An 11410-nucleotide genomic window follows, 5' to 3' on the forward strand; every position below is an offset into this window, starting at 1 on the left:
TCTTGTATCCATGCTTATTCACTGGATATTCACAACTGGCATCCAGCCAGATTTATCGGCTACCCAATATTTCCAATCCAACCTTGCCCAGTGGTTTTGCATTATAGGCATCCAGCCAGAGCAATTGGCAATCCGGCTAGTTGCTTTTTCCTGCTATGACTAATAGGCGCCTGCAAAGCCATCCCCTACTTATGCAGTGCAGATATTTTTCATGCAGCTTTTTATTTAAATAAAGCATGCTGAGGATATCCATGCACAGAAAATAATACAGCTGAAAGGTTCACTGCATGGTGATTTATTAGGTGTGCACGTGTTACAGGGCATGGAAACATGTAGGCAGAACTCAGACTTCAGTGCTCCTCCTGTCTTTGCGTCCCTTGGCAAGGTGTTCTCAGGTCTCAGGTTGGAGGAAGGCGCTGCGTTCATCGCAGCTTCTTTTGTGGTCGATTGTAGGGGCAGCAGCTCCATGCAGCCTTTAAAGATATGGACTTGAGCAGCGTGCATAACAATGTATTTCCTTTCGCAGATGACACCTGGAAATAAAAGCAACATTCATAAATCCCATTAAGACAGAAAACTTTTGGAAAGTGGAAGTGCAGCTAGACCGTGGAGTAAAAATGCAAAATAAAGCACTACCTGTTGGGCCTCAGGCAACTTTCTTGTCTGATTTACTCAGGTTGAAATAAGCTGCATGCTCAGTGAGGCCGGCCATATTAACTTGGTTACACTGGTTGCGACATCTGGCAGTGCACGGCTTCCCATGTGGATGTGTTGTTGACGCTGGAAACATAAAACAAAATGATATTTGCCGTTATCTATTCGTTAAACGGTAGTCAGTGCTTGCCCCCTTATACTTGTAGTGCCTTTCTGATCGAACACCTGTAGAAGAAAGACGTCGTCATAACTGGAAGCTTCAAATCAATAGCTTTCCTTTGAATAGATTGCCTCAAGAACTGAAAAGAAACTACAAAGGAAAAAACAGACACAAAAAATGGCAGTCGCACTCCAACCGCGGCTGCTAAATTTAGTGTGCACCGCATCATTACTGCAAACAGAACGATTTAAAAGTTGTCAAAGCTGCAGCCAAAACAACGTACGACACAGATGCTTTGGGGTTTGTATGATACACTCGAACTGAAAAAATAAAGAAATCCGTAACTTAGCATCACGTTTGTTGTGGGAACAAGTTTGTACGTGTGGTAAAGTATAAGAACTATGGTAGCAACTGTAAATAACCTATTTTAAGCGGCTATTTTATGACACTTCTACTACTCGGAATTAGCGCAGGAGAAAGATCAAACACGTGAATAAGCTACGCGTCGTTTAGACCAATCCAATAGCGCATTCATAACGGCAAATTACAATATTAAATATTCGCTCGCAACTAAAAATCATGTCCCAGAAAGCTAGACTTAACTCTGAGTTTTGAATATAGTTTGTAAAAGAAACTGACCACTTCAGACACACAACACACGCGCGATGAAGTTGTAACCTGAAAATCACACAAAACACGCGTCATGTTTTACAGGACCACGTTTTTCTTTTGCAATACAAATTGGCCACCTCTGCGCCGTAAATTTTGTCATTATGACCAGAGTTTATGCATACAAAATAGTGCGCTGAAAATACAGTTCAGAACTGACTAGCGTGGTGCGGTCGAAATAAATGACTTTCCGTTCTCGCAAGCATATCGGTTATTGACATGATGATCAAGGCTGACAACATACTGCACCAAATAATGCAAAAAAAAAGTATCTTACCATACGGCTAGCGCAGATTTGCAGACCTCAGTTGCAACAATCCAAAATGAATGCTGCCACGCAAAGTACATCCCAGGGATCTGATGCTTTATACACCTGGTAAGAAAAAGTAGCGATCTTACAAGGAGACAAAGCAAGAAATAATCTCAGAGAGCTCAGTTATGAACAAACAACTTAAAATGCTGGTGGTACTCACAAATATCCTCTTTCAGGCATGGCCATTAAAACGAATCGGAACTTTCAGAAGGCTTGGCTTTTCGGTTCTGCTGTCCAAAGCTGCGGGAGCTCGAGCAGCTCGAGCGGGTGGGGATTGTGTGGCCGACCAGACGCCTCTGAATCAGCGGCTTGTGTCGAGTTTTGAGGCACGGTTGGAAGGGGGCAGCAGGATGGTTGTGTTTTCTCTCCCTTTTTTTTTTTTTTTGCTTGAGATCTGTCGAAAGAGTAGGCATAAAGCTCGAAAGGGGGTGAGAGAAATGAAAGAGGTCCCGCAGGACCACATGAGCCCAGAAGGCTGCCGGCCAGGAAAGTTGGCGGGAAGGAAGGGAAGAGTGAGGGGGAGTAGAGTGGGGGGCATTGTGAGCAACGCCTGCCTAGCCGGGAGGAAAGAGAGGGCAGTGAAGGTCGCTGGCCTTCCGCGATGACTGCTTTACGGTGAGAAAAGGCTACAAGACGGGAAGTTGAAAGCGGTTTGGAGAATTGCTTTAGTCAAGGCCCTCGGGCGGAGAGGCGACAAAAGGACGAGAGAATGGAAACCATATGTTCTTTGCGCCAAGCTTGAGAGGAGGAATGCGCAGAGTTTTACCCTTGGCTTCGCTAAAACAACGAGGAGTGCGTTCGGAGCTCTTTGGTCGCCGCGACTGTTGGCTCGGTAACATTTTCAGTGGAATGATAATTTCGCTATATTTTTTTGTTAATGCAAAATGCGTTTTACCTCATAGTTTCAAATAATAATCACATACGTAAAACATACTTCAGTTTTCACGGAATCGTCCTCGGTTCGAACAAATGGACATATTTTTTTATTAAAGATTGCACACAGGTCGCTGTTCATGACGGAGTGCTCTTGAAACGTCATCACGCGCAACTGAGCGATGCAACAGCCCGTATACATGCTGTATTCCTATTAATGAAAAGAAAAGCGAAAACGACCATAACTACGAGTACTTCAATGTTAAAAATTCCCATGTTATTCATTTTTATATATATTTTTTTTTCAAATCAGATGGACATTTAGAGCAAGAAAAAATCCGCGCAGAACTAAGCGTGGGCACATCAAGAAATACAAAATACTCGACGAGCTAAGATTTGAAGAACTAAGTTTGCAGTAAAGAAAAAATAGAAAGAAAGCAAGGGTCAACACTGAAACTATATCTACGAACTTGGGACAAGGTTGTCCTCAGAAAGAAGCGCGGTATAATCATCTTTCAGCGCGCGGAAGCAGCGCTTGTGAAAGCGGCAGAATATTTCACAAAGGAACCCTAATTCTCAATTATGTGTTAAATTCTTCGAGAGTGGTGTTCTCTAAAAATGCCTCAAAACTGCTAAAGTAACGCAGTCGCATTACTTTTAATATATATGAATTGCAATTAGTTGCCTGGTTGACATGATGGGATAGAATTGTTTAGTTCTCTGGAGGGAAACGCCTTTGGTGCGGTGATTATATGGTTGGATAATAAGGCATAGAATGCCTGAAGAATAGTTTCTGATCAGTGCTTAGGAGAACGCTGTCAAAAGCTGTAGTCAAATGCATCATTATGAGCCATGTATTGCAGCTTTCGAACAAAAATAACTTCCATAGAGAGCATCGTTATTATGCAATTTCAATTTTGTTACCATATATGCTGGCGACACATGAGCGCGCATTCATTGCACCGTAGGTAATTGTTTTAAATTTTTATTTTTTCCGTTTGCCTTGCCACATGTACTGCTGTTGATTTTTTTTTATCTTCCACATGCACACAATGTTTCGGCAGTGTGCGATTTACGTCGCATTAGAATACGAACCATTCCAGTACAGTTCAGATTTCTTTTCTTGTCAAGTGAATTAGCTAGACATAGCGTAGAATATATGTTGCTTGTATTTTTTCTTTGAGCTGAAATAATTTATGCGCTGCTGCACCGATGGCCAAAATCGTTCAGTTTTCATCTGTCTGTTGCTGAAGCCCACAGCAGAGCGCAAAAGAGTACAGGAATAAGATGCAAATTTGTGTTTAGTAGATATTAGAACTCGAAGGCCTTGAAAGCAGCCCAACATATCTGTCTATAAGAACAGCTAGTACTGAGGCGTGGTATAGTCGGTGCTTATGCTGAATGCCGGAAACAGCTAGGGTAATGGCGAATCATGCAGTGCGTGCTTGATTGGCTAGCGCGATAGATCTCTCCCACCTCTGCTTAGCTTGAACATGTTGGGTTTCTTTCCATCACGTAAAAAAAGGCGAAAATAATGATGCTACGCGTGCGTGTTTCCAATCATGGACAAACGTTTACAGATGTGGATTCACCGGATATATTCGATCGTTTCTGCGTTTACTATCCAAACGTAACCCCTGGTGTTTTTTCAAGCGACACACACGTTCTGTTGCGTTCTTTGCATTTGAGTCCCTTGCGTTTCTTGACTGCGCAGGATTTTTTTCGCGGACACGCATCTATTGAACATTTGCTTGTCAGATCAGATGTGTGCTCGAGTGTGCGCGTATGCTTGTGTACTCGTATGCGTATAAATAGGCCCATGGAACGAAATCCCGTGCGCGAGAGTTGTGAGCGAGATGTGTTCGAGATCTGTTCATGGATATATCTGTGCATCGGATCTGTGCATTGATGTGTCAATCACTTTCAATCATCCTGATTTGACGAGATCAGAAAAACAAATCGTCTCCACCGGGGATCGAATTCCTAGCCTAGTTAACGCTTTAACCAACTGCGCAAAACCTGGATCGCGAAACTAGCACCATACGTAATTCTCATTGTCTACCGTGAGGATAGCGACGAGAATGACGCTGCAATTAGTGATAATGACAATGATGACAAAATCAATGGTAATCACGCTGCGTTTAGTTGATAACGATAATGATACGTAATGCACCGTATGCAGTAGCATTAATCTCGCCTTCGCTAATTTCTGCAGTGTAGGTTCCACGTGCTGTCAGAATTTTTTCAACACTTGGCTAAAGTTTGGGACACTATCTGTGTTAGCTACGTCCACGCGTGATCGACATCCGGGCCTCTAGTCTGGAGGAATTGTCTCGAAGATATTATATGCAGAATTTTACATAACAGTTAATCGTGCCTAAAGTCGTCAATAAAAGTGTTCTCTACCAAAATTGTCAAGTATAATCGCAGGTCGTCCACAACAATTAGCGAATCACAAAACATGTATTCAGAAAAATATATTCTACATTTTCCGTGATGGGCACTTCTGTTCATTTTGTCTGGTCAGCTCAGTCAAACAATTTTAGGGCAATCTATACATTAATCCCAATAAACATTATATACACGGTGGCTCAAATTACGTATGGCGTATGAATATTTTCTACAGTTGAACGTAAACTGACGTCCGGGCCAGCGCAAAATTTAGTTGCGACGAAATTAGCCCCAACACACTGTCATATTGATATGCAAGCATTAGAAATGTCTCTGTCGGTCAGAGCTGCTTCTACTGTTTTTTTAGCGCCGCCGCAGCCTGAAATGTGCAAAGTTGGCCAGCCATCAAAGCTCGTTAGACGATATCGACCACTAGAAACCATGATATATACAATGTTGGGATGCCATCAAAGCTGATGGGACAATATTGACCAATCTATGTCAAGATATATGCAATGTTGACAAGCCATCCATATTGGCAGAACATTATTGCCCAACCAATGCCATTAGGGTGCAATGCTGGCTAGCCATCACAGTCCATTGAACAATATTGAACAATATAATGCATATGTATACATTGTTGGCAGGCCGCCATGACAGGCGGGTCACTATTGACCAATATATGCCATGGTTTATTTATTGCTGACAAGACAACCATAATGGCTGGACAATATTAACCTATTTATGCCATTATATGTGCAATGCTGGCCAGCCATCAGACCTCACTAGGCAATATTGACCGCTATAATCCAAGATATATACAATGTTAGGATGCCACCAAAGCTGGTGGGGCAATATTGACCAATGTATGCCAAGATATATTCAATGTTGACGAGGCAACCATAATGGTCGGACAATATTAGCCAAGCTATGCCATGATATGTGCAATGCTGGTCAGCCATCAAGGCTCATTAGACAATATCGACCACTAGAAACGAAGATATTACAATGTTAGGAAGCCGCCAAAGTTGGTTGGACATTATTGACCACTGTATGCCTAGATATATTCAATATTGAGAAGCCGTTGTTATTGACCGGACAATATTTACCAGGTTATACCATGGTGTGGAAGATATTGGCGAACGATTGCAGCTGGTTGGCCAATAATGACCAGGCTGCCTCATTGTGTATACAATAATGGCAAACTGTTCAATATGAATGGGCATATTGACCGCTCTTAGCCGGTTGAATGCCAATAACGGATATGGGTGAAGTTCACTGGGCCAATAATGATTATGGTATAGCGTGGCTGCACATTATTGGTAGCTCAATGGCACCATTGGACCACTTGTGGGCCAGTAATCCCCAATCAATCCCCATTATTGGGCCGATGAAATGTGCTGCCTGGGTTCGCGTCGGTCAGGAGTTGCCGTATCCAATCGAGTTCCGACGGCGGCAGACGACGAATTAGAGTGTCCTTGAGAGTTTAGTAGGCATTCTTCGTAGGTGGGACGAGCAACAGATCAGGGACCTCGCTCGCCGTCGTTGGTGGCAAAACGTCATGGCGTGACCAAGCGATTCGCTTCCCAGCTCAGCGAAGAATTTTGCTAACACAAACAACCTTTTTAAAAATGTAGAGCGCTTGCCCCTCCTTCTTAGAGTGCCTTTAAGGATATGTATATGCCGACATTACATAGTACATAGAAGCTGACATCTGCTTTCGGTGGCTGCCAGGTGACAGACGCATCCTAATTGCTAAGCTCTGTCGACTACTAGTATATACTCAAATATAAACATTTTCAGAAAATTTGCTAACTAAATGGCACTGCGAAATGCATTTTCGATAATTTAAGAGGTATAAATCACACTTGCAGAAAGCAATGCTTCTTTAATTTCTAGACAAAGTTTGGCTTCTGACACTACACGCGCTGGGGCATCGCGTAAACGTGATTTGAGTGGGGCCTAATTCCGCGTTAGCCGCAAAATGTTATGCAACAAGGCAAAAGGCTATGCAACAAAAGGAACCAAATTGATTCCTTGCTCAAAAGATGTTTAAATATCATAGAATTAACCACCGGTATTGATGCCGGATATTACCATGAACTATAGTAATCATCGTTTTTTGCTGCTAACAGGAGCCGGCATGCTGTCACGGCATGCCCTTTGCATGTCACGCGCACGCTTAGCCTGTCACGCATGATGATGGTGATGATGATGAAACAATAAAGTGACAGCTTAAAACCTGAAGAAACCGACTACTATGATGACGTAGTGGTCTAATGCAGTGGTAAGCTGAGGCTGATCTTTTTCATATATGTATAACGTTGTTTATTGCCTCAGAGTGTGGAGAAATATGTAAAATATAAAAAGGAGTAATAAATGAAATAAAAAGGATTGGTCCATTTATTAAAGTCCAAGAAGGAACAATATAAGATGACGGGCTATTTAACGAGAGACCCACTGTTTCCAAGTGTCAAATTATTGTCGGATTTATAGCGCCGGGCTGAACTAAAAGTGAAGAATATCTGCTTCACTTTTCCGGTAGTTGCAGAGAGGACACCCTAAAATTGGATATTCATATAAACAATGAGGCCGCATTTCAGTGACAGCGAGGGTGAGGGTCACCCCTCTCAGAGTCATGTGAACCGCAATCTCCTCTGTGCAGGTAAGGGAGGGTTACCTCACCCAGAGGGACAAGAGCACATATGCGTCGCCGGGGGTGTTACTTTCTTGTGAGGAGGAGGTGGACCTCATCCGTACTGAGAACTTTGGCACTGATGAAGGTAGAATCGTCAGGAATGATGCAAACTCTGCAGAATTTTTCATCTGAATAGGTCACATAGGACTCTCTCAATTGGGATGGTTTGCTAATGCGAGCCTCCAGATTATGTATACTCGGGCAGATTTCGGATCTGCGACTGACGCGTCGGAGTAGACGTGTTGCTTGAAGTGCAGTCGGTGCTGATGACAATTTCAGCTGTACAAGGCCGGGTTGGGAAAAATGGGGGCCCTGGGCTACAGCACGAGCATGCCCCTTGTCGGTCGCTCCCATTTTCAAATTATATTTCTGCATATTCAACTATTTTTATTTTAACTACTTCCAACTAAAAAAAGGACAAGGTGCGATGATTGGGATTAGCGCGAGAGTGATTTATTAGTTTGGCAGCACACAGAACGAAATCGTAGCTATTAATGCTCAGACGAGGAATTACCAAAAAACAGGAGGCTAGTCAGGGACTCAGTCTCACATGGCCTATTTCCCTCTCCCAAAGCCGTAGAACAGAAGTAATGGAACTATTTTAGAGATGTAATGTGGACAAAGACTTTCCTCTTTATCTCATCAGTTGTTCCTGATACAATATTTAAATGTTGCCCACCCCCAACTGATGAAAGAGTTCACAGGAAACTATAAAAACTCTTCTCTAATCCCTAATCAAATGCAAATGACTTCACAAGAAAGCGACCTCTCAGAGTGCTGGGGAATTCCAGTTTTCGAAGCTCTACAAGCTCTCCCCAAACGCTAAACGAAGTCAGATTAGGCGGGGCTTTCATCTGTTCATTCTGGTTTCCTCCCTTCATACCTGTTGCTCGATGTTTTGTTCTGTATGGTCCATACATGAAGCAGGTTAATCTAAATGGGCTCCCTCCTCCTACTTGGAGACAAGGCCCTAAGCTGCATCCTTCTTATTCCCCACCCTAATCCAGCGCTTTGGCTATAGGCAGCAAGGTAACCGCGTCTATAGAGCTAACTGCGTCTTGTATGGCACCTAGCTGTGTACAGAAAGAAGGAGGGGGTTCGCCGAATCGAAATCTCACTGTCTTATTAAGTGCAGCCTGGCAGGGCCACTAAAGTGAAATTGTCATTTCGCATCCGTCAGTGCTGGCATCTACATATCCACACACACACACACAAACACACACACACACACACACACACACAACACACACATATATATATTGTCACGGTGTGAAGTCTGATCAGAAGTCACCGCGGGATACAGGAGTCACAGAAGTCACAGTGCGGCAGGAAACTAGCAGGCCCGCTTCAACAGAAGAACTTCAGTTTCTTCGCCTCGAGGAGACGAACTTCGGTTTGTTCGCCTCGAGGAGGCCCACGGTGCACCGTGTCATTGCCCCCCGACACGGTGCACAAAGAATGCACCGTGTCATTGCCCCCCGTCCCCCCCCCCCCCCCCCGGGTACAAGAAGCATCGTCCCGATGCTGGAAGTGTGGGTAGAGATAAGGAAAAAAAACATTGCACGAAGAGGAGTTGCTCGCGCGCAGAGAGTCAATACTATCGGTTGTAATACAGTTTCAGGCGGACCACGTGGACCACGTCCGGGAGCCTGGAGCGTTGGGACTTTTTAAATCCATCAGGAACAACCTCATAGGTTAGGTCCCTAACTTGGCTTACCACTTTGTACGGGCCAAAGTAACGACACAGCAGTTTCTCGCTGAGGCCTTGTCAACATACAGGAAACCAAACACAGACACGGTCTCCAGCTGTGTACCGGGCGTCACAGTGTCGGAGATTGTATCGTTGGGCATCGCGGCGTTGCTGATTCTGAATTCGCAGTCTGGCCATCTGACCGGCCTCCTCGGCGAAGTGCAGAAAGGTGTGAACATCTGCTTGCTGGTTGCCGTCGTCTAGATGTGGTAACATGGCATCATGCATTGTGGTCACCTCACGACCATGGACAAGACGAAAAGGTGTCATGTTCGTTGTTTCCTGGACCGATGTATTGTATGCAAAGGTAGCGTACGGGAGCACTTCATCCCACGTTTTGTGCTCTACGTCGACGTACATTGAGAGCATGTCAACGAGTGTTTTGTTCAAGCGTTCGGTCAAGCCGTTCGTTTCAGGATGGCAAGGTGTCGCCTTCCAGTGTTCAGCATGACTGTGAAATAAAATCTGCTGCAGCAATTCCGCTGTAAATGCGGCTCCTCTGTCAGAGATCAAAATCTCCGGTGCGCCATGGCGCAGGAGAACGCAGTTGATGAAAAACTTTGCAACCTCTCAGGCAGTACGGTTGGGTAGAGCGGAGGTTTCCGCGTATCGTGTAAGGTAATCCGTAGCAATAATGACCCACCGGTTACCGGAGTGTGAAAGGAGAAATGGTCCCAGCATGTCCATGCCAATCTACTGGAAAAGCCTCGATGGTGGGTCTATTGGCTTCAAGAGTCCGGTTGGCTTAGTCGGCGGCACTTTACGACGCTGACAGCTGCGACGCGTTTTCACATAGTCTGAAACGTCTGAGTTACGTCGAGGCCAGTAGCACTTTTCCTTGAGCCTTGCAAGCGTGCGGGTGACTCCCATATGCCCAGACGTTAGTTCATCTTGGCAAGCTTGTACACTTTCATGATGTAGACACATAGGTACAACAATCAGGTACGGCGTTTGGTTGGCGGAAAAGTTTTTCTTCATGAGGGCGCCATTGCGCACACATAACGATGACTGAACACGCTTGAAAGCTCTCGGAGCGGTTGTACATGCCCCATTAAAATACTCCATGATGTGACGAAGTTCGGGATCTGCAGATGGTCTTTCAGCGAGGCACTCTGTGCTGATGGCATTTAACAGTATGACATCATCAGGAATTGCATCTGCGGAGAGATCTACAGGGGCCCGTGAGAAGCAGTCGGCGTCCGAATGCTGGCGGCCAGACTTGTACGTGACAGTTATGTCGAATTCCTGTAGTCGTAGACTACATCTTACAAGACGAGTTGAAGGATCCTTTAGGGTTGCAAGCCAACATAGGGCATGGTGGTAAGTAACTCATTTGAATGGTTTCCCTAAAGGTATGGCCGAAATTTCGATGTCGCCCACACACTGGCTAGACATTCTTTCTCTGTTGTAGAATAGTTCGATTCCGCTTTAGATAGCGACTGGCGTAAGCGATCACACGTTCTTGGCCGCCCTGGATTTGAACTAGAACGGCGCCCAGGTCTATGTTGCTTGCATCGGTGTGAAGCTCCATGTCAGCGTTTTCGTCGAAGTGAGCCAATATGGGAGGTGTTTGTAGGCGCCGTTGAAGCTCTTTGAATGCTGGTTCCTGTAGTGAAAGGCGTGTCTGTCTTTGTCAGACGTGTTAAGCGTTCGGCGAGTCGAGCGAAATCTTTGACGTAGCGCTTGTAGTAGGCACATAAGCCAAGAAATCGTCGAACAGCTTTCTGGTCTTGGGGCAGAAGGAAGTTGGCAATAGCTGTCGTTTTCTCTGGATCCGGCAGGACACCAGGGTCGCTTACGACGTGCCCCAAGAACTTGAGCTCCGTATAAGCAAAATGACACTTCTCACTTTTTAACGTAAGGCCAGAGGATGTTATGGTTTGCAAAACAGTTTCAAGGCGG

This window comes from Amblyomma maculatum, chromosome 4, assembly GCF_055883805.1.
Source record: "Amblyomma maculatum isolate TAMU_Amacu chromosome 4, ASM5588380v1, whole genome shotgun sequence".
NCBI lineage: Eukaryota > Metazoa > Arthropoda > Arachnida > Ixodida > Ixodidae > Amblyomma > Amblyomma maculatum.